Here is a 25,865-nt window from a genome sequence, read left to right on the forward strand (position 1 = left end):
TATGTAGTTGCGCAACCTGGTCAGGCTACCAAGTGAGTGGAATTTCATTCTATAAAGTCTTATTTTTAACTATCTGAAGGGTTGAATCTCTATATGGACAAAAATTTTCGAAGCTAAATGTCAATATAAACCCATCAACCATCTCTGCCTAACGCCCAATACCATGTCAAAGTTCTGTTTCCAAGTACCAGTTTTGCAGAATTGTCTCCAGTGCGTGGATGAAACCATGCACCCATTCTTTGTAGAAATTTCTGTTTTCCCACCCCGGTTTTCAGTTTCTCCTTATTTCTCCCATATAGTTAAATGCCCTTTCCCATAACCATACATTTAACAAGCTGGAAAAAATAAATTTGCTGAAAACACAAATTCTGGAAATTTTACAGAATGCTGGAAATTGCAGAAATAAAAATTAGCAGTAATAAACAGCCATTAAAACACATTTAAACACTAAGATTTTTGGTCAATGTGACCCTGGAAAAACCCCCTACAACTCTTGGGGAAAACCAGTTTGAGAGCTCTTCTTTATTTCTGGAAAATGCCTTTTTACAGTGAGAGAAATGTTCAGCAAAAAATCAACAAACAGACTTTTACAACTTATCTCAGCCTTGCTGAAACACCGTTGCTGTTACACCGCTCTCAGCTGCTGTTACACCGTTGCTGATACACAGCTGCTGATACACCGCTGCTGTTGCTGATACACCGCTGTTGTTGCTGATACACAGTTGCTAATACACCGATGCTGTTGCTGATACACCGCTTTCGGCTGCTGAAACTCTGCTTTCAGCTGCTGAAACTCCGCTTTGCTAAAACTCCGCTTTCAGCTGCTGAAACTCCGCTTTCAGCTGCTGAAACTCCGCTTTGCTGAAACTCTGCTTTTAGCTGTTGAAACTCCGCTTTGCTGAAACTCCGCTTCAGCTGCTGAAACTCCATTTTCAGCTGCTGAAACTCCGCTTTCAGCTGTTGAAACTCCACTTTGCTGAAACTCTGCTTTCAGCTGTCCAGAAATCTCTCTTGCTCTCTTGCTCTCCTTCTCTCAATCTGCTCATGAAAGAATGAATGATCTTTTTCCCCCTTTTCCTCCCTTAACCCAACCCTAAGTGATTTTTGGGTGATCCCTAAATCCAATGGTTGAAATAGATTTAGATCAATGGCTGAGATTAAATGCTCATTTAAATCTCACTTTCTATTTTTTAATTCACCCCACTTTAATAAAGACCCACTTAGTCATTTATTTCCAAAGTCACTTTTCCTTTCTAATTTTTCATTGACTTTATAAAAGTCACTTTAAAATTAGACTTAATAACTTTATCACTTAAAGTCACTTTTAAATTAGATTTAACTTTATAAAAATTATAATGTTACTTTAGGAGAAAAATTAAATTCTTTTGGACACTTTTCCCTAGGCCAAAGATCAAAGCCTAAGGGAACCACCTGTCCTCCGGTACCAAATTTCAACACTCCCTCTTACCGAGGAAGGTGTTCCTCACCACACCCATCGTCTCTGAAATAGACATGCTTGCCCCGTGGTAAGGCTTTGGTAAGAATATCTGCAACCTGCTCATCAGTGGAAATATACTCAAGCTTCACAGCTCCCTTCTTAACATAGTCTCTAATGAAATGATATCTGATCCCGATATGCTTTGACCTGTCATGAAATACTGGATTCTCCATGAGTTTAATGCAACTATGATTATCACAGTAAATCACTGAAGGTCTCAATGGCTGACCAAATAAGCCAAACAACATCTTGCGAAGCCAGATGGCCTCACAACTAGCTAGACTGGCTGCCATATACTCTGCTTCCGTTAAACTTAGTGCTACTGACTGCTGCTTCCGGCTGAACCATGACACTACTACTGAACCCAACCCAAAACAGCACCCTGAAGTGCTCTTCCTATCAGAAGCACAACCTGCCCAATCAGAATCAGTGTATCCTGCCAATCTCAATCCATCTCCCTGCCTGTAGTCCAGACCATAATCCACTGTCCCCTGCAAGTACCGCAAAATGTGTTTTGTAGCCACCCAGTGAACCTTCCTAGGCTCACACATAAACTGACTCATTGTGTTGACTGCAAAACAGATATCTGGTCTAGTGTTGACCAAATACATCAAGGAACCAATCAGCTACCTGTACAATGTGGGATCCACCAACTCGGAATCCGAAGCATGAAGATTCTTCCAGTTGGTGATCATCGGTGTCGACATGGGTCTACAATCCTCCATGTGGAATCTGCTAAGGATGTCCACAATATACTTCCCCTGCCCCAGGAAGAAATGCCCCTCCTCCTGCCACACCTCCAAACCCAAAAAGTAATGCATCAAGCCAATGTCCTTCATCTCAAACTCCGCCGCAAGATCTCCCTTGCAGTGCTCAATGAGTCTCTCTGCACCTGTAATGACCAAGTCATCCACATACAGCACCAGAATGAGAGGCTCCTCACTAATCACAATAAAGTAAAGGTTCGGATCTGCCTCACTCTTTGTGAAACCCATCCCCTACAAATATGTATCTATCCTGGAGTACCAAGCTCTGGGAGCTTGCTTCAGGCCATAAAGGGCCTTCTTCAGTCTGCACACATGGGACTCCTTCCCATGCACCTCAAAGCCCTATGGCTGCTCAATGTACACCTCCTCCTGTATGAAGCCATTGAGAAATGCGGTCTTCACATCCATCTGGTGGATATTCCAACCCATCTCTGCTGTTATCGATATAATGGAGCGTATCGAAGTATATCGAGCCATGAGAGTGAAGGTCTCCTCATAATCAACTCCCTCTACCGGGAGAACCCTCTAGCCACAAACCTTGCTTTGAATTTCTCAATGCTGCCATCTGCAGCATGCTTTACCTTGTAAAGCCATCTGGAAGTAACCACAGATTTGCCCTCAGGCCTCGGCACCACCTCCCAAGCATCATTCTTCATGATAGAAGAATACTCCTCCTGCATGGCCTCTCTCCAGACCTGCTGGCTAGCTGCCTCCTCATAGCTAGAAGGCTTAGAGTCAAGGATGCTGGTAACCATCGCCATATAACTACAAAACCTCTCAGGTGGTTTACTCTCTCTGACTGGCCTCTTCAGCTCAGCAACAAATGTGGCATCTCTCAAGGTGTCCTGAAGCCACTTGGGCTTCCTCTTCCCTGAGCATGCTTCCCCCGTAGGAGAATGAAACTCCTCCTCCTCATCACCATCAGTAGCCTGAACTCCTGATTGTCTGTCTGATGTCCTCCTGCCTGCACCTGAACCTGTAGAAGCTGAGGTACCGTGTGAACTGTCCATCAGTGGACTCCCTAGTGAACTGCTCTGTGAACTACTCTGCATGCTGCCCGAAGCACCACCCCTCTGGCTCGGTGAGCCACTACTCACTGATGGACCTGACATCCTCATAGATGTACCTCCGGATCCTCCTGATCCCTGCCCACTGGATCCCTGCGACTGACTCAACTGCTGCTCACGGTCTGGCTGATCCAGATACTCTAACTCCCGTGACCTCCTAAAGGCCCTGTCCTCCTCGAACTTCACATCCCGTCTGACAACAACTCTCCTCTGTGCAGGAATGTAAATCCGAAAGGCCTTTGAGGTCTCACTGTAGCCCACAAAGATACCCTTCTCTGCGGTGGGCTCTAGTTTGGTCCTCTTCTCCTTGGGTATATAGGAGTATGCAATGCATCCAAAGATATGAAGATGACCAAGATCAGGCTTCTTCCCAGAGAAAGCCTCCTCCGGAGTCATGTGCCCCAAGGCACGATGCAGACTCCTGTTCTGCAAGTAAAAAGCTATGTTGCAGGCCTCTGCCCACGAACAATGGCAACCCCTGATCATGTAACATGGCTTTGGCAACCCCTATGATGGATCTGTTGTTCCTCTCCGCAACCCCGTTCTGCTGGGGGTTGTAAGGAACGGTGAACTCCCTCCTAATGCCTGCCTCCACATAATAGTCAACAAACTCTCCAAGGGTGTACTCTCCTCCATTGTCCGACCTCAGGGACTTGATCTTCCGACCTGTCTGTGTCTCCACAAGAGCTCTAAACTCCTGAAACCGCTTGAAGACCTCACTCTTGGTCTTCAAAAAATAAATCCAGGTCCTCATGGAGTGATCATCAATGAATACAACATAGTACTCATATCCACTCAAGGAAACATGAGACATCCGACCGCTCACATCGGAATGAATCAAATCAAGTATCCCAGTCGCTCTGCTGTCACTGCTGGGAAAAGGGGATTTGGCAAACTTGCCCATCGCACAACCTCTGCAAGTATCAAAGTGATCAGTACTGAAATCTAGCACACCTGTAGTGATATCCCGCAATGTCCTCAAGGCTCCATGATACATATGTCCCATCCTGCGGTGCCAAATCTCACACAGCTCAGAACTGCTAGCTCTGCTGTCGGTACTACTGCTTAATGCCAAAAGGGGCTGGAATGCAAACTTGTACACCTTTGCATGGCATACACCTATCACTCTAGCTGAATCAGCTAGAGTGCTCCTGGGATACATCAACACCTGTCCTCCCCTGAACAGTACATCATATCCTCTGTCCTCCAAAGCTGAGACGGATATGAGGTTCTTCCTCATCCCTGGCACATAAAGAACCTCTGACACCTTCAAGGGAGGTTTGGACTCCCTCTGAAATGTCACTGTCCCCACCCCGACTGCTCTAACAACTCTGTCATCACCGAGTACTACCTCAATATCAGTGCCACTCTCTGAAAGCTCTAAGAAGTATTCACAGACTCCTGTCATATGACGTGAAGCCCCACTGTCCACATACCAGATACCTGAAGATGCTCCACTAGTCGAGGGAAAAGCATGCTCCCTCTGAACCTGTGTGGCAGGTGATCCTGCACTAGAGGACTCACATGTAGTGAACGCAAACTCCCGGTCAAAACGACCTGCAAAGTCTTCAATCTCTGCTGAAGCTGCCACGTCCTGGTTCTTCCTCTTCTTCTTCTTCTCCCGACACACAACTGCATAGTGTTCCATCTTCTGACAATTCCAACACTTCACCTTGGAATAGTCCTTCTGTGTGTTCCCCTGTTTACCTTTACCTTTCCCTTTGCCCCCACCACCGCTTGTGGAAGCCTGCTTCTTCCCTTTGCCTTTCTTGCCTCCTGCCACCAGTGCTACGTCCTCATCCTGCTCAACTGGCTTGGCTGCCCCAAGCTGTCCTTTCCTGATCTCTGTCTGAATGCAATCATCCCAAAACCTCTCCCATGTGGGAAGGGTCTGACGTGCACACACCCCATCAGCAAAGTTCAACCATGAACGGGGGAGGCCATTCAATGCAATCCGTACCAACTCAGTGGGTGGAATGGCCTCTCCAATCGCTGCCAACTCATCTCTCACATTGGTAATCTTTGTGAGATATCCAGCTGCACTGTCATTACCCATCTTAATGTTCTTCAGCTTCTCCTTCAGGACCATCTTCCGGTTCTCATTGGTGCTCTTGTAGAGATTGGACAATGCTGTCCACATCTCATGGGCATTGCTCTTTCCTCTCACATGAGGAATGCAATGGTCTTTGATTCCATCTAGAATCAGCCTCTTACCCTTGTTGTTCTTTTTATTATAAGCTGTCAACTGAGTTGCATCAGTAGGCACAACAACAGGGTGTTGTGCTGTATGCACCATGATATCTCAGACTTCTGCCTCCTCAAAGATACTCTGCATTCTCTCCTTCCAAACGCTGTAATTTGAATGCCCATCCAACCTATCCTCCACCCTCAATCCCAATGACATCCTGCTGTCCTAAAACTGAAAAATAGCACTGCTGTGGTAAAGATAAAACTGCTGTTTACGAAAAATCAGCTTGCTGGAATTTTCTGAGTGAAAAATCAGCAGCTGTAATTTTTCTTTTTGCTGTCCCAAACTTCCCTTCAGCGCTCAAGCTCTGATACCATGTAGAAATTTCTGTTTTCCCACCCCGGTTTTCAGTTTCTCCTTAATTCTCCCATATAGTTAAATGCCCTTTCCCATAACCATACATTTAACAAGCTGGAAAAAATAAATTTGTTGAAAACACAAATTCTGGAAATTTTACAGAATGCTGGAAATTGCAGAAATAAAAATCAGCAGTAATAAACAGCCATTAAAACACATTTAAACACTGACATTTTTGGTCAATGTGACCCTGGAAAAACCCCCTACAACTCTTGGGGAAAACCAGTTTGAGATCTCTTCTTTATTTATGAAAAATGCCTTTTTACAGTGAGAGAAATGTTCAGCAAAAAATCAACAAACAGACTTTTACAACTTATCTCAGCCTTGCTGAAACACCGTTGTTGTTACACCGCTCTCAGCTGCTGTTACACCATTGTTGTTACACCGTTGCTGATACAAAGCTGTTGATACACCGCTACTGTTGCTAATACACCGCTGCTGTTGCTGATACACCGTTGCTGTTGCTGATACACAGCTGCTGATACACCGCTGCTGTTGCTGATACACCGCTGCCGATACACTGCTTTCGGCTACTGAAACTCCGCTTTCAGCTGCTGAAACTCCGCTTTCAGCTGCTGAAACTCCGCTTTCAGCTGTTAAAACTCCGCTTTGCTGAAACTCCGCTTTCAGCTGCTGAAAATCCGCTTTCAGCTGCTGAAACTCCGCTTCGCTGAAACTCCGCTTTCAGCTGCTGAAAGTCCGCTTTGCTAAAACTCCGCTTTCAGCTGTCCAGAAATCTCCCTTGCTCTGTTGCTCTCCTTCTCTCAATCTGCTCATAAAAGAATGAATGATCTTTTTCCCCCTTTTCCTCCCTTAACCCAACCCTAAGTGACTTTTGGGTGATCCCTAAATCCAATGGTTGAAATAGATTTAGATCAATGGCTGAGATTAAATGCTCATTTAAATCTCACTTTCTATTTTTTAATTCACCCCACTTTAATAAAGACCCACTTAGTCATTTATTTCCAAAGTCACTTTTCCTTTCTAATTTTTCATTGACTTTATAAAAGTCACTTTAAAATTAGATTTAATAACTTTATCACTTAAAGTCACTTTTAAATTAGATTTAACTTTATAAAAATTATAATGTTACTTTAGGAGAAAAATTAAATTCTTTTGGACACTTTTCCCTAGGCCAAAGATCAAAGCCTAAGGGAACCACCTGTCCTCCGGTACCAAATTTCAACATTCTTCTTGTGGAATCTCCTTCGATGTTGTCATACAAAGCTGGACGTGCTCTCTAGGGTCAGTTTGACCATAATATTTTTCTTCCAATTCTGTTTCTACCTGACCAAACCTTTTCCATATCAATCTTTTACATTCCTGCGAAGTTCCTATATTCTTCTTATGTGTACCCCACCATATAGCAAGATTAGCTCTTCATGCTAGATCCGGAGCTAACAATATTTGACACTCTAGTACTTGTTCTTCATATTCGTCAAGAAAAGTATTTATATTACCCAAACCATCATAAAAAGGTAAGTCGCATACCTAAGGTTTCATACAATGAACTGCTTTAGTAATTTTTGCCCATTACCTTGTAGATACTTCATGTAACCTATTTTTCCAATTTTTCAATTCTTCTTCTGAATATGAAGTGCAGGATCTGTCTTGTTCCCAACCCAATTTTCCATATGTAGTGGGATTAATCTATTCTTCTTCTTTGGTTGTTATCTGATAAATGTTATCTACGTCTACAATGTTCTACTCTTCCTCAAGTGGTTCAATATACATTGCTCCTTTTGATGGATCTAATGGGACAATGATTCATATTGTTGCTTTCAAATATCATTTTCCTCTTCTTTAAGTTGATTATAGCCATGTTAGAAAATTCCCAATCTAGTCCAAGTAGTGCAGGATAGGGGTTACTGTCATCCACAATTTCTATCACTTCAAAATCAGTAGTAGTGCACACCCCTTCAATGTCTACTATAATACTTGATAATCTTCCTAGAGGAACAATCTTTTGTTGGTTCACCATTCTTAGCTGAATAGGTGACCATTGTAACTTCAGTTTACCCATTAATTCCCATGTTTTCTTTGTTAGGACATTAGCTTCAGATCCAAAATCTAAAATAACTTGGTCCATGTCATATTCTCCTATTTGTGCACTAAGCCTCATTTCTTTTCCAGTTCTCTTTTGTCTATGTAAATTTTTAACTTTGCGCATCTCACTTCGTGGTACTTCTTTAGATGCACATGAATTTATTAATTCCTGAAGTCCTTCTACAGCTCTTTGATCTTGCAACAATTTCATACAAGTTTGAAGAAAATATTTTAGAGTATATACCTAATATGTTGCATCTTGTTCTTGTATTGTCAGAGCTTGGCCTTGCCTTCTGCCAAAGATGATGTATCACAACTATTCTTCTGATTCTGTTGCATGCTAGATGTTGAAGCTCCTGTATCCATAAAGATTTTCTTTGTTTCCATAAAGATTTATTTTTCCTTTTGAATATCAAACACAGGGACCTTTTTAGTAGCCTTTCTTACACATGTAGCTTCGAATTCCTTCTTCCCATCTGCTTTAACATCCCTAGCCACAACTCCACTTCTTGTTACAATATTTATGTGAGGTTCATTGGTCCTTGTTTCTAGAGTCATCATTTGAATGTTTTGTGTCGGCTGCTCATTCCACTTTTCTTGCATTTTTTCCATAAGTACCAGACACTCCTCAATTACACGATCAAAATATTTGAAATACTTACATGTCGTGGTAGGATTCTGATAGTCTCTCAGGAAGTGTCATTATTGGCAGCATTATAGTAGATAATCTGTCCTTGTCCTCGACCATCTCCACCACCTTGACTAGTACCTTGATCTCGACCTCGATAACCACCATGACCAATGTGTTGTCCATTTTCCTCATGTATGTGTTCTTCGGCTTGCTTCCTATATGCATCAACACTTCGATCCATCATTAGTTCATACACTCGACAATTGTTTTCATCATGTCCCACTGATTTGCAAACTTGCAATATAGGTTCCTTGGAGTCTGTACATACTTTTGCAACAAATAATAGTATTTAGTGCAATGTTTGCCCCTATTTTTACATATCTCACACCATAAGTTGGATCTTGGGCTCAAAGGATGTGGTGCTCCACTAGTGATGTAGTTTCTAAAGAGAGGACTTTTTTCCTTAGAATGACCTTCTCCTTTACACTTTGTGCACCATACTTCTTCTCTAACTTCTTTACTTTTCTTCATAGCTTGTATCTTCGGAGTGAAATTTTCTAGCTGACTCTGGCTCTGCTACATAGCTGCATTGGTATCCCCTATCAGCGGAACTTCTAACTTCATTGCAAGTTCTAAGGCTTCAACTTGAGTTTCTATCTTTTGTTGTGACAAAAGAAATCTTATATGTGGAAGCAACACAAATATAAAAAACTGTTGCTATGGAAGTATTTCGAAGATCACTTGATCCAGTAGTATCTTGAATCTTTGAGAAAATTCACAAACAGACTCAGCAAGCTTTTGTTTGATTTCTTTTAGCTCTGCGATGAACTACGACTTAGACTTCAGCTTCTTGAATTCTTTTATCAGGTTGTTTTAGTGTCTTCAAATGGTTGGTTATGATTGCTTGAATACTTCATGTACCATGTCAGAGTTCTATCCCAAAATGTTGTAACAAGCTATGCTTTCTTTATATTTTCATCATGGACCTAATTTGCATAAGAACCAAAATTTTTCTAGATCCTCTCATCTAGTCCCTTTATAAAAAGATAACTTAACATCATCGTCCATATTTTTTCACAGAGGGGGAGGGGGAGGGGGATTCGTAAGGGGATGGGGATGGGGGGTAGCGGGGTTGGAGGGGTTGGAGGATGGGGAAAACTAGGAATACCCTGATTATTACTCGATTCTGGCTTTGGTGAACTTTCAGGTTGGAAGGGTGAATACTACGGGGTTACTTTAGGGTTCTCACAATGATTTTCTTCACTTTTAGACTCACTTAATAGAGAGCTATAGCTAGCTTCTATAAAAGTCTTTGGATCTTGGCCATGAGATCTCTTTCTAACGTCTATTCTATATATTTTTCCACTTTGCATTGTTCCAACTTCTTCTTCTTTTCTTCTCCCAAACATAAGTAGCTAATAATATGACTGCATTCGTAAAATCCCCGTTTGAAACAAAAGCATCTTTATCCAAAGGTTTAGAGATTTTAAGAACTTACCTCGTGGTCCTTCGAATTTTTTTTTGTTCTGCTTCACTATATGACACAATTGAGTCTATCTCAAACTCAGTAATGAATCCTCCCAAGATAATCCATAAATCAACATCGCTTGAGATCTTGTTGTTTGTCTTCTTGAGTTGTCAAGTATTAGTGTAGGATTCCACTCCTTAGTTTCCTCTCCTTTAAAGCAGTCTTTTCTCTCAGTCAACGTTGATATCCACTCGTATAAATCCACATGGAATGAGATGAAGAATATTTCATATTGATCTTAAAAAATATACTTATCCAACCACCTCCTTGTTGACAAACAAGGGTTTCTATTATTTTTTTTCTACAAATTCTCGTTCCTTTTTTTCTACCCAATGTTCAACTTCTTTCTTCAACAAATTCCACATATACATCCCTCAAACAGATCCTGGTCCTAGCAATGAAACCATTTGTTGGCTTATGTTGGACTAACCTAGGTTCAAAGTTTATTGTGCACCAACAAAGCCCTCAACCACTGGCCCTCTTAGAAACAACTTGCAAGCAGATCCCAGTCTCACTCAAACTGATTATGGTAGGTTGTAGAACTAGGTTTCAAAAGCTTGATGGATGTTGCAATGTCGAAATTCAGTAGTTTATTTATTATTTAACACTTACTTACTACTTCGCATTCACCAAATACTTTGTAGTTATAGTTTAATTAACAAAATTACATTCATCACTTAAACATATCATAAACATTCACAAACTATGCAGTACTAAAAGAAAGTGAAAATATTAAGCAAATAAACACATGTAGACACATATTTTACCGTGGTTCATCCTAACATGGGACTACATCCATAAGAATTGTTTCATATAATATATAATTTGTACAACAAATAGTCCTTACTTGCGCACACAGTTGCAAGGTGTCCGTGCACTAAGTTGCAGATGGTCTGTGGACTCAGATGCGAACCTAAGCATCCACACACTCAGTTTTGGAGCCTTTCTCCTTTCTCCAAAGTATAGATCAATAGAATACAACTGTAAAGACATATTTCGATCAATATTTAGGTGTATTCCTTCATTATTATTCATTCCTATATATACTATTACATGAGGGATTACATCGCTCCATTGCTATGGACCCGATACCAGGGTTTCTAAAATACAAGGGACTATGGTCCAAAACCATAAACCTTTACAATATTTTATGCTTTTACAAAAATGAAGGGGCTACACCAAGAAGCCCCCATACTGCGTGGTCTTCATTGTGCACCACTTCTCTACTATGTGGTCCACTTCATGCTACGTCAAATCTTTTGTAATGTGCGGTCCACTTTGTACTCCGTGATATCTTTTCTACTATGCGCTCCACAAAACACGGATTTCTTGCTCAAAAGCTGCCCAAATCTGGCCAAGTTGGGTTGTGCCCAATAGACATATCTCCATTACCATAATTTATATAACACTTCACTAATTCGGATGCAATATCTACATGCACATATAGAAAAAAATAATGGAATGTGAGTTAACCACTTTTGTGTCACCTTCCACTTTCATAATCACATGACTAGTGAAACCTCTAACTTCCTCTTTTGTTTTTTTCTCCATGTTCATTACTAATTAAGGTATCATCAAGAATCAATTCAAATTCCTTATTTCAGGGCACCTAAGATAGAATGTTAGAAATAAAAAATATTTATATTTGAATGAAATGATCATGGGATTGCAATTTTTTGTGTTTTGGTTTGATTTGAAGATCTCAAAATATATTTCAATTGTATTTTGAATTTGTGAATTCACAACTTTTGAAAATATAGCTTAAAACCAATTATTCTTAGATAAAATAATACTAATCTAATTTAATACCAAAACCAGTTGAAACACCAAAATTATGGCATACACGACCCCCTTTGTTTTAAATTACAACAAGGTATTCCTTTAGCACACAATGTCATGCCTTCTGAATAGGAAGCTTATGGTTTCACATAGAATAAATTCAACCTTTTTATGATATACAAATAACATCAAATTAAAGAAGGATATTTGGCTCTTATAATTATTTCCTTTTTTTTAGGGCACTATTTTCTAATTTCCCCTACATGACATACAAAGTAGAAAGTGACCATGCATACTACTCATGATGATTTTTGTTAAGAGAAAATGCATGTAATGCGTCCAGTAAAGTTAAGATTATTATTTCTAGGATCCATGGTTTCCTTATATCTGGTTGTGTGTATGTTATGTATGATGTTGCATAAATCTACCTAGGTAACCCATTTAGTTGGATTTGGAATTCATTAAAACTCACATGATAACCTCTACAAGAAACATTACAAATTTTCTAAATATGGGTTACATAAGTTTCCCTTGGTTGGTTCATGTCTTACTATTTTGAGTTTCTCATTAACATGGTGGAACAACACCTTCAATAGTTGATAATTTATGTTCATTTGAGTCTCACCTAGGTCAATCCTATCAATTGCATCTCCACTACTTTATGTTCATATGTCTTTCCCTTCCTCAATGGCCAAAATTGTATCATGAGTAATAAATGACTCCCTAGGTGATATCTTTACCAAGCTAAGTTGAATGGATTAAATAGACAACATTTATTAATAAGAGCCCTTCTTTTGTTCCCACATACCTTGATGGCCTAATACCTTACTATACACATAATCCAATCAAATTGTGGCACATCAACAATAAACCCGCCATGGTGAAGAAATAGGAAAAATATGTATACCTTCCATGCCACCCAAAATGTCATTTGGTATCAAGGAATTAGCATGATAGGTGTCATTAAAGCCAGTGGTCATATGATATGACCATTGATTCTAAAATAACATCAATGCATGATGTAAAATTTTTGAAGTGTTGGATTTTTTTCCTTGGGTCAAATTGTTGAGTCATCCCAATAGGTGTTTTTCTTCCAAACAACCTTTGTGATACCTTAGTGAATTAATAATAAGGTACTTTGATGAAAGACATTTCCTTGAAAGTTTTGAATTGGGTTAAACACACTAGACATGGTCCTAGAAATATTTTAGATTCAGGCTGATGAATAACATGTGTAACCATAGAAGTTGTACCATTGATGGCTAAGTACAAATGAGCTAATAAAATACATGCAATAACCATGGCATTAGTTGTGTAAACTAGATGAAAACATCCATTGTTAACATTATTCATTCCATGTAACTCTTTAGAACGCACCTCTAAATGCATTGTCATTGGTTATCAATAGTTCTTTGTCTACTCTTGGTGAACATATGTGCCTATTGGTTTAGTAAAAATAACTAGTCCCTCACCTTCATAGATCCTTGTACCTAGTTTGGCTTTGACTATCTATGTGATGATCTCTATTATCATCAACACACGCACATTCCCATTGGCGCATATTCCTTCATAAAATAGGAATATCAATTGAAGTGGTGAATGATAGACTTTGGTGAAAATTTTCTTTGCACTCCTTTCTATATAGCACATGATTGATGAATTTCAACAAAACCATCTTGTATGTACCCTTTGTGCAGAAGCTTCAATATGGTGTGGTAAACATTCTACCTATCCCACTTCCTTGTGGGAGTTCCAAAAGTTGTTTCTTTAAATAATTTGTTAGTCAACTAAAGTCCTCCATCGTTTGCACCATGCATGTTGGAAATAATATTGAGGAGGGGGTGAATCGGTATTATCAAATTCTTTTCAAAATGCCTTCCAGATTTATACTTTAATTTATTCTTCAGATATTGATCATTAATTTTTATGTCAGTGCCATATAATAATGAACAAGAACAAGAAAAATAGATAAGCACACCAAAGAACACCAGATATAAGGTGGAAACCAATGTGGGTGAAAACCACCTGCTGCAATATGTCTCTATCTTCTTTTAATTAGAAACTTCTTTACAAGGATTTTGTACTGGTGCAGTCCTTTACCAGTACGCAGGCTGCAACCTGCAGAGAGCTACAACTTTCTCTCGTTTTCCATTCTCTCCTGGAAGGGAGCTACAACCCCCTTTGCTCTTCTACTTCTTTAAGGACCATGTTTCATTAATTTTCAAACTGGATCCAAGAAGATAAAATAAAAATCAAGTACATGCAAATCACCCAATCTCCTTATACAATCAACTAATGAATCACCCAACGTCTCAGAATGCTGTAAACAAAAAAGTAATACCAGAACTTTAAACCCAGAACTCTGCAGCAATAGATAAAACATAGCCAACAAATGTTTCAAGACACGTCCGCCACTTCACCAATATAAACTTGCGGATATTCGCAATCTTTCTGTGCCTGAACTGCGCAGATCCGCACTGGATCTTTCTGCTGCTCTGCATACCTCAGCTCAGGTCTGCACCTTCACTATCCGTCTGATAGCGTACCTCTGCACTGGTCCTTTTGTGCCTCTGCATACCTCCGCACTTTGCTTTCTTCCGCGCTGCGCTACCTCGCACTACGCCTTCTGTTGCGATGCGTACCCTCGCACTGCGTCTTCTCTTGTACTGCGGACCCCCGCACCTATGCCGTGGATCGCCTGCGAACCTTTGATTAGGGCCAAATTAACAATCCTCCAATGTGCCACAGTTAGTCAGATCCACAGATCTGATCATGTGCCCGAGAGATCATGAAGTATCATTAGATTCGCCTTAAATTTTCTCCTTGATTTAGATCTAGCTTTTAAAACCAATCACCCAAACATTCAGATCTTAAGATATTCAAATTTCACAAGTGTCTAGCCAAGTGATCTCCTTCCCCTTTTTATAGTCAAACCCTTATCCACACCATGGGACAAAACCATAAAAAACCAATACAAGGGATCCAAACTGGGGTTCAATAAATTAGATCCTATACCACGGGCCAAAACCATAGGATCGTAAAAGACGGGCTAAAAACCAAGGGCCAAACATAGGATACCCCACATGAGCGTGCTTCTCTGCATTGGAGTGAGTGAACTGGGGGACCGCACCTTATGAACGGTGAACCTACGGGTATGTCCGCACTCCCTGGACGGCGAACCTGCGGGTCCGCACCTTTTGAACGATGCACCTGCGAACCTCTTATTTTCCATTATTTTAAGAGCCTGAATAGAGTTTTGCCACTTGAGTGAGTTGCCATCAAGTACAACACCTGTACCATAGAGCCAAACCAGAATCATAATGCCAACAATCTCCCCCTTTGGACTTGATGGCAACCTCAAGATCTTCATCGTCATTCTCCCCCTTTGACATCAAGGGAAAAGGGTTATGCTCCCCCTGAGACCATGCTTAAATCTTTAATCATGCTCCCCCTGACGGTAAACCAGATCTACAAACCATAATCCACCATACACCATAAGAGAAAGAGATAGAGACATATTGCAGCAATATTTAAATCAACATCCATGTTCTCCTTCTGTGCTACCTTGATGCCAAAAATCCATTATATGTTCTTCCCCTGAACCTGTGCCATTCGATCTTCGACCAATCCATAAGCCAGAAAATGTACGCATATACCCCATATGAACCTCGCGTAAAACCAACAATCTCTGAAACAGATGAGATTCAACAAAAAGATGATACATCAACAACCCCCAGCTTTTGCCCGAGGTATTCAAAGGTCTCCTTGGGCAATGGTTTGGTGAGTATATCAGCAACTTGTTCCTTAGCAGGGACATACTCCAACTTGACCTTTTGTTCAAGCACTTGTTCCCTGAGAAAGTGATACTTGATCGGTATATGCTTGGTCTTTGAATGCATGATTGGGTTCTTTGAAATGATGATTGCACTTGTATTATCACATAAGATGGAGATAGGTGGAGTACAAGTGATTTGAAAATCCTGCAAGGTCTGCATCATCCAAATGAGTTGAGTGCAACAAGATGCATCAACCACATATTCTGCTTCAGCTGTAGATAACGCAATCGAACTCTGTTTCTTTCTGAACCAAGATACTAATATGGAACCTATAAAGAATGCACCACCACTTGTGCTCTTCTTGTCATCCACGCTTCCGGCCCAATCTGCATCTGTATAAGCATGAAGTGAGAGATCTGTATCTCTAGGATACCATAAGCCATAGTTTTGAGTTCCTTGAAGATATTTGAAAATTCTCTTCACTGCCTGAAGACGAGTTTCCTTTGGCTTTGCCTGAAATCTTCCAACTATTCCCACTGCATGCATGATGTCTGGTCGGGTACCTGTTAAATAAAGTAGACTTCCAATCATAGATCTATAGGTTGGTTGATGCACTGCTGCTGATTCATCATTTACACTGAGACTACATCCTGTGACCATGGGGGTACATACTGGTTTTGCATCTCCCATGCCATATTTCTTCAAAATCTGCTTGAGATACTTGGTTTGAGACAAGAAGATCCCACCTTCATTTTGTTGGATTTTCAATCCAAGAAAATATGTCAGTTCTCCAAGCAAATACATTTCAAATTCTTTTTGCATCACCAAGGCAAAGCTTTGACTCATAGCTTCTTCATTGCTTCCAAAGATAATATCATCTACATATACAACAAGTATTAGTAATTTGTCATTTTCAATTTTTATGTACAGATTGCTATCTTCTGATCCCTTTGAAAAACCTTGTTGATGAAGATATTTGTCCAAACGGTAGTACCAAGCCCTTGGAGCCTGTTTAAGACCATAGAGAGCCTTCTTTAGTCTACATACGAGATTTGGATCATTCCCAAGGATGAACCCATTTGGTTGCTCAATGTACACTTCTTCTTCTAAGTCCCCATTCAGAAAGGCTGATTTCACGTCGATTTGAAAAACTTTGAATTTCTGAAAGCTTGAGAGAGCAAGGAACATTCGGATGGCCTCAAGTCTAGCAACGGGAGTAAAAGTTTCTTCGAAGTCTATTCCTTCTTGTTGAGCATACCCTTTACACATAAGTCTGGCCTTGTTTCTAATTACTTTTCCATTTTCATTGAACTTATTTTTGAAGATCCATTTTGTCCCTATGACATTCTTATCTTTTGGTCTAGGAACCAATTCCCAAGTGTTGTTCTTTTTTATCTGCTCAAGTTCTTCATCCATCGCCTTGACCCAACATTCATCTTTGCATGCCTCTCTTACATTTTGTGGTTCAGTGGAGGAGAGCAATGCCAAATAGCTTGAGGCTTCTGCAATTGTTCTTCTTGTTTGTACACCTACTTCTTTCTGCCCCAAAATCTGAGATTCTGGATGATTCTTCTGAGCGTACCTGGATGGAGTCTTCTCTTCTATCCTTATTTGCTCCTCAGGTGCCTCTTGAGGTTCTTCTTCATCATTTGTTTGATCTAGAGAGTAGTCTTCATCTTCTTCGATATTTTCATGATTTACTTGCCTAGGGATGTATCCTTTTTCATCAACCACTACATCAATGCTGTCAACAATTCTTCCAAGTCTTTTATTGTAACACTTATATGCTTTGCTGTGGGGAGAATAACCAAGGAGAATGCCTTCATCTGCTCTAGGTTCAAGTTTGCCAAGCTGTTCATCAGTGTTCTTGATATAGCATTTGCTCCCAAAAATTTTGAAATGCTTTACCGAAGGAGTCTCACCATACCGGAGCTCATGAGGAGTTTGAGTGTTGTTCACTCAGACATTTGTTTTATTGAGAATAACAACCGCAGCAAATGCAGCTTTACCCCAGAAGGTTACGAGAGTCCCAGACTCCTCAAGCATAGCACAAGCCATTTGTTGGACCATTCTGTTCATCCTTTCCACCACTCCATTTTGCTGAGGAGTCCTAGCTGTAGAGAATTCCCTTCTTATTCCATGTTCTTCACAGAAATCGAAAAATTCATTTGGGGTAAACTCCCCTCCTTTGTCGGACCTGAGGCACTTAATTTTTTGATCTGATTATTTTTCAGCCAAGGTCTTGAAAGATTTGAATTTTTCGAATGCTTCGTCCTTGTGTTTCATAAGTCCCAACCACACCATCCTGGATAAGTCGTCAATGAATAATATAAAGTATTCTTCTCCTTGAGGTGACCTTGTCCTAAATGGACCACATACATTTGTATGGACTAGTTCAAGAGGCCTGCTGGTTGATCCTTCCTTCTCAGGGAAGTTAGTTATGGTTTGCTTACCAAATTGACATGATTTACATATGGTGTTGTCTGGAATTTTGATATCTGGAAGACCACAAACAGACTGGTATTTGCATGCTTTCCTTATTTGTGAAAAGCTTAGATGCCCCAACCTCTGGTGCCATAACCAATGTTCATCATCCTTACTCAAATAGCATTGGTGTTGTCCTTCTCCAAATATGTATAGATTAGTTGGAGTTCTTCTGCCTTTGATCACTGTTTTTCCTGTATCAAGATCACGAACGCTACATCCATTTGATCGAAATATTACCTCAGTTCCTTGATCACACATCTGACTGACACTCAGTAGATTATGCTTCAAGCAATCAACATACAAAACATTTCCAGCTTTGACTTTTTCAAATGAGCAGTGCCTTTTCCTTTTATGGCTACAGGGGTATCATTTCCAAAAGAAACTTTCATACCCTTTTCTAAAGCAGTATATGATTCAATTTTTTCTTTATCACCTGTCATATGCTTCGAACATCCACTGTCGATGTACCATAGATTTTCCTGTCCTTCTGCATAAAAGTCTATCCCACATCTTTCTGGTTGTGGTTCCTTTATTCTCCATGTTTGTGTGCTTGAGGCTTGTTCCTTTGTCTGCCGAAACCAGCTCCTACATTCAGAATCTTCATGACTGAAGTTATTACAAATAGAACATTCAATTTCATTTTCAAGGGCCGAAAAGTTGTTATAGGTCCTTTTCGTAATCCCGGTCATACTTCTTTGTTTTTGAGCTTCTCTAGTCATGATTGTCTTATAGGCAACACATTGAGCTGCTTTGTGACGAAAGTTATGGCAAGAGAAACATTTACCATTGAAGAAACTTCTGCGATTATCAAATCTACCAGCCAAATGATTGTAATTTCTATTTTCATCCATTTTTGAAGCAAATTGAGAAGTTTTTACCAGTGGCTGGTTGTAGCTGTTGTTCACCCTTAGGATGGATTGGCCCTGGTTTACCTGGTAGTCTCTGTTTGTTCTTGATGTAATTCGTCCCTGCTTTACATGATGATCTCCATTGGGCTTTTGCTCATTCCTCCTTGCTGCATCAAGATAACTCTTTGAGGTGGATGCTTGAGATGTTTCTCCATTATAACCCAGACCTATCTTAATTAGTGGAGAATGTTGTACATTGATAATATCATCCAGAGTTTCAGATCCTTTAACAAACTTAAGATTAAGAACCTTTGTTTTCTCAATTTCTTTTCTAAGGCCAACAATTTCACATTCTAACTTCTCAAGAGATTTTTGTTTTTCATCAAGTTTAAATTGCAGAGTATCAATGATCACATTCTTTTCTTCTAAACATGTCTTGAGTCTAGAAATCTCTTCATAAAAGTCATCCACATCTATAGCATCCATGTAATCGTCATCTTCAAAAGCCATTAAAAGTTTATAATCACTACCTCGTTCATCTTCGTCACTATTTGATAGGCCATCACTGTCTTCATGAGTGTAGTAACTTTTCTTAGTTGCATTATGTTTCTTGTTCTATCTAACAGGTTCCTTCCCTTTCTCAATCTTATCCTTGTGAGGACATTAGGCAGCATAGTTACCGACTCTTCCACAAGCAAAGCATTTGAAAGCTAACTTACCTCAGAACCGTCCAGTACCCCGTTGAAGATTTCTGACAAAATTTGATTCTTCTTCTTCTTCTGACACGTGTCCTGACTCGTAGTACTCACCTTTTCCTGAAACCTTGAAGGCAGCTTCTCTCCTGTCTAATGGACCTCCTTTCCTCATTTCATAAGAAGTTAGAATTCTGTGCAGCTGTGACATTTTAAGGCTTTGTAGATTCTCTTTTTCTTCTATAGCAGAAACTTTAGATTCAAACCTAGGGGACAAAGATCTTAGAAATTTTTCAACCACAATAGCCTCTTTTATTTCTTCACCCAAATTTCTCATACAATTAACAATCTCATCTACACGAAGAAAATAGTTAGCCACACTTTCATCATTATACATCCTGAGATTTTCATACTGAATCCTGAGGGTTTGAAGTTTTGCTCGTTTTACTTGATCATCCCCTTCATAACTCAGAGCAATCTTGTCCCATATCTCTTTTGCAGATTTAAACTGCATTACCTTGACAAATTCTGATTGAGATAGACATCCTAATAGATTATTGACTGCCATTGCATTTGTTTCATATTTCTTCTTCTCAGCTGGATCTGTAGGAGTTGCTGATGGAAAAGTATACCCTGTATCTATGATATCCCAGACTTCTGTACCAAGAGATTGAAGGTAGGCAGTAACTCTTACCTTCCAATAAATGAAGTTTGTCCCATCAAAAATCGGTGGCCTGATTGATGCTTCCTTCTCGTAGTTGCTCATGATGCAAGATCTTTCTTCAAGTGATCAAGATTCTTCTGAAGAACCTGCTCCGATACCAATTGTTGGAAATAATACTGAGAGGGGGGGTGAATCAGTATTATCAAATTCTTTTCAAAATGCCTTCCAAATTTATACTTTAATTTATTCTTCAGATATTGATCATTAATTTGTATGTCAGTGCCATATAATAATGAACAAGAACAAGAAAAATAGATAATCACACCAAAGAACACCAGATATAAGGTGGAAACCCAATGTGGGTGAAAACCACCTGCTTCAATATGTCTCTATCTTCTTTTAATTAGAAACTTCTTTACAAGGATTTTGTACTGGTGCAGTCCTTTACCAGTACGCAGGTTGCAACCTGTAGAGAGCTACAACTCTCTCTCGTTTTCCAGTCTCTCCTGGAAGGGAGCTACAACCCCCTTTGATCTTCTACTTCTTTAAGGACCACGTTTCATTAATTTTCCGACTGGATCCAAGAAGATCAAATAAACATCAAGTACATGAAAATCACCTAATCTCCTTATACAATCAACTAATGAATCACTCAACTTCTCAGAATGCTGTAAACAGAAAAGTAATACCAGAACTTTAAACCCAGAACTCCGCAGTAATAAATAAAAGACAGCCAACAAATGTTTCAAGACACGTCCGCAACTTCACCAATATAAACCTGCGGATATCCGTAGTCTTTCTGTGCCTGAACTGCGCAGATCCGCACTGGATCTTTCTGCTGCTTTATGTACCTCAGCTCAGGTCTACACCTTCACTGTCTGTCTGATAGCGTACCTCCGCACTGGTCCTTTTGTGCCTCTACATACCTCCGCACTTTGCTTTCTTCCGCGCTGTGTACCTCGCACTGCACCTTCTGTTGCGATGCATACCCCCGCACTAGGTCTTCTCCTGTACTGCGGACCCCCGCACCTACGCCATGGATCGCCTACAAACCCCTTATTAGGGCCAAATTAAGAGTCCTCCAATGTGCCACAGTTAGTCAGATCCACAGATCTGATCATGTGCCCGGGAGATCATGACTTATTAATAGATTCGCCTTAAATTTTCTCCTTGATTTAGATATAGCTTTTAAAACCAATCACCCAAACATTCAGATCTTAAGATATTCAAATTTCACAAGTGTCTAGCCAAGTGATCTCCTTCCCCTTTTTATAGTCAAACCCTTATCCACACCATGGGACAAAACTATAAAAAACCAATACAAGGGATCCAAACCGGGGTTCAATAAATTAGATCCTATACCACGGGCCAAAACCATAGGATCGTAAAAGACAGGCTAAAATTCAACGGCCAAACATAGGATACCCCACGTGAGCGCGCTTCTCTGCATTGGAGTGAGTGAACTGGGGGACCGCACCTTATGAACGGTGAACCTGCGGGTATGTCTGCACTCCCTGGAGGCGAGCCTACGGTTTTGCACCTTTTGAACGATGCACCTGCGAACCTCTTATTTTTCATTATTTTAATAGCCTGAATACAGTTTTGCCACTTGAGTGAGTTTCCATCAAGTACAACACCTGTACCATAGAGCCAAACCAGAATCATAATGCCAACAATGCATTTCCTTGAAAATATATGGATTATTTAATTCATTTTAATTTATTTTAATCTCTTAATCTCAATGTTGTTATATCTCTCCATTAGTTGAAGTGAAATTTAATGTACTTTTGTGCAATTGAGGTTGTACATGAACATCATGATCAATTAGATGATTTCGAATTACAAAGGTGAAGATATTGTGCATTGATAGCATATATTTTCTAATATGACACATTGATTTTTATTTTCTCAACATTTTAGACAACAACTAAGGTCTACCACAAAGAGAGAAAGACAATAATCGTGACAACAATAAATAGAAAAAATAAAGGGAAAGTTAGAGTAAAGAGAAAAGGAAAAAAAATAAGAAAAAAAAAACACAAATGAAAAGGACCAAGAAAAAAATAAAAATAAATAAAATAATAAAATATAAAATCCAAGGAAATAAAAATGCATATAGAAAATTAAAAGAGCATATATAAATAATTTAAATATAAAATATTTATATTTTTAACTTATATTATTGTTATATTATATTATTTATTACAAATATGTTTTCTATTCAATTTGTATTTCCATATTATATTTTTTAGGGTATTTATTTCTTTTTCATTGTCTATGTACATTATTTTATAGTTTTTTATATTCTATTTTTCATATATGTTTCTTTTTGGTACATGTTTGGGGTCATTTCTATTTGCTTTTTCTTATTTTTTTCCATTATTTTTTTTTTTGGGTTAGTTTTAATTATTTTGTTTTTTGGTTTTATTTTTTATTGAACTTTTTCTATCATATTTTTATTTTTTCTAATAATGAATTTTAGTTGTTAGTTTAAAATGTTGAGTAAATAAAAATGGATGCAGCATATTAAAAAATATCTACTATTAATATCACTATCTCACAAGTTTTTCAGATGAAATATTGCAAAAATAGATTGATATATGTTTTCCATAATTTTGGGTAATTTATAGAGTGGAAAAATAGAACTAGATATCTACCAAGTTCAATTTGGGGGTTGATAATGATATGGTAATCTGTGGTCTTAAAACTTCTTTACCACTTTTTTATCATTCACCAACCCATGTCTTTGGAGTCCCAAATGACCACAACAAAGCTTCTTTGTGGTCCATATAATTTTGAACACTTGGATTGCATATTTGAAGCCACAACCCCCTTAGTCGTTACTAAAAACAACAAATACCATTTTACTTCGATATCCTTGAAGGCTGGAAAAGAAAACTCTCAAAATTGCAAAATATAGGGATGAGAGGATCCTGGGTTTAGAATCAACACAAATAGTAGAGAAATATGAAGTACTTCTCTGCTATTTTGTATTAGTTAAACAAGTTTTACTTTCAACCATGGAGATCCTAAATTATTTAGTCTGAGTATTCATCAATAAAAGAATCCAGATGACAGGAATGTTTGGCACAAAATCATAACCTAAGCAAGGAATTATGCCTAAAATTTTCCAGATTTCCAAAAAAACAAATTAAATTATTCAACCTAGGGTGATGAAATCTAGAGAGAAATTCCTATCTCTGACTCATAAATAATTCAGAATCTTCAATGCCTATATGAATTTTTTTTTCGTTAAACAATTAAATCATCAATGTTAAATGAAATCACCAGTAGAGTACTTGGAATTTCACACCTACTCTCCACCCAACCTAGAATTGTTTCCTCTCATTCACCCCGAGCTAAGGAATCTCTTGCCCCTGAATTCAAAAACCTCTTGTTGATTCCCTCAACCAATATTTAATATCTTTCTTTCGTGATAAGGTTTCTTTTAGCGACGTACCGCTTTTGTGGATTTTCTTATCCAATTTCCTAGGATTTTCCACAAAATTCTGCCTTTCTCTCCTATGGTGCTTTTAGGATTCTCTAAGCTTAGCATCTTTCTTGAGCTGAGAAACTTAATGGATTTTTCTCTCCCATACATTAAGATTATCTAGAATTTTATTCCAGAGTACTTATCATGAAAGAATTATCAATTCTCCTTTATCAATGAGATTTTTATCTTGAGTTTATTTTGGCAAGAATCTTGTTTCTAGGTGTCTCATTATGGATACATAAACCTTATTTATTTACTTATTAATAATTAATCATTTACATAATTAATTCAATATTCTTCTGTGGATTTTATGCCACCAGCTCAGTTTAACCAGAGTGGTTTTATCGCAACGGAGGGATGTTACAGGTACATGGGAGGGAGACCTTTCCTTTTGCTTTTGAGATTTTTTGTTTATTTTTTATAGGTTTCTAGAGACGAGGCCTACATTTTATTTTCACCCTCCTAGACTGATCACTGAGGTTTGAATGCACATGTGGGGGAATATGATGCACAAGAGGGACCTATGGGATTATTTGGCCCAGATTTCTCCTGAGGCACTAGTGCTACTGGCCAGTGAGGATGACCATGTGTCTGTTGCGTTGGTGTTTATGTATGCAGGGATTGATTGGAGACGGTGTCCCAAAATCCTCTTCATAGAGGTTGAGCGTATAGATGATAGAGGTAATATTAGTGTTTTATTTAAATTAATCTAGCTTCATTTTCTTGTTTTAATGAATTAGAATAAAATTTATTCTAGCATGTTATTTAACTTGTTTTATTAAATCGTTCAATAAATTTGTCTAATTATTTTCATGTACTATATATTTTGTAGACTTCGGCACATTATATGGGGACATGCCTCTTCCCTTGCCATATTTCGAAGGATATGAGGAGATGGGCAAGGCCCAAGTGGGTGAGGCACACCCTCAAGGGGGTGTGGGCATCCGGGGCTGTAGGGATGGTCTGTGAGTTCAGACAGACTGCTATGACAGATTGGCTGGAGTTATGTTTGTTGTGGGAGTCTTCCCTACAAGAGCTTGAGATATCATTGTCGATATATTGACATTATTGGACCGACAAACATTCAAGGGATATCCCCGATATGAAGTCCCAACTAAATCTCACACCGTTTGGAGTAGGAGTCCCAATAGTGGATGGTAGTATAATACCTTGACCGTGGTAGCGCATAGAGGTAAGTATGACAAATTTGGGTGAGAAAAAGTGTGTGACCCTATGCAATGTCAAGTGCGACGCATTGAAGGTTATAACACATGGAGGGGAAAGGAAGTTTTCCCTTGGAAGTCTGTAATAGTATGCAGCTTGAAAGGAACACACGAGTGAAATGACATCACAAGCTAAAATGTAGAATAATCCACAAGTTAAAGTGATGAATTAATCCAACAACACACATTCAAGAGGATTTGTAAAAATGTATACAAAGTAGTTCATAAGAATATATGTAATTTAAATAACATACATTTACAATACAACAAGAATAGTCCTACTATATTAACAACATATGAATGAAAGCACGTTGGCTCTGATTTTATTATTATAAGTGAAATTTCCATCCATATATACACCATTGACAAACACTAGCCCCAATAATGGAACATTACAGTCAAGAACACTTGCTCCCCCAAAGAATTATAATCACTCTATGCTACGGAGAAGCCAAGGCTATTCACAATACTCCAAATCCTCTCTAAGATTAAGCCTAGCCAAAATATTGGCTCCCAGAAGCTTGTTCTATGAGTTATCAAGATCTATTTATAACAAAGGCTAGGGTGAACCTTAAAATTCCCCTTTGTGACTCTTTGGCTTCCCTCAGGACCCTTCAACTTCTTCACTAAATGACCATTACATGACCAATTTTTATATTCCAATATTGACACATGGAATTTCACTTACAAATTTAAAAATAATATTACATTTTCCACATGTACCCATATAAGACAAGCTAAGCTAGAGATAGCCTAACAAG

The sequence above is a fragment of the Pinus tabuliformis genome, chromosome 5_2 (genome assembly GCF_031772625.1).
Source record: "Pinus tabuliformis cultivar Carrire ecotype Pingquan chromosome 5_2, CPIR1, whole genome shotgun sequence".
In the NCBI taxonomy this organism is placed as follows: Eukaryota; Viridiplantae; Streptophyta; class Pinopsida; order Pinales; family Pinaceae; genus Pinus; species Pinus tabuliformis.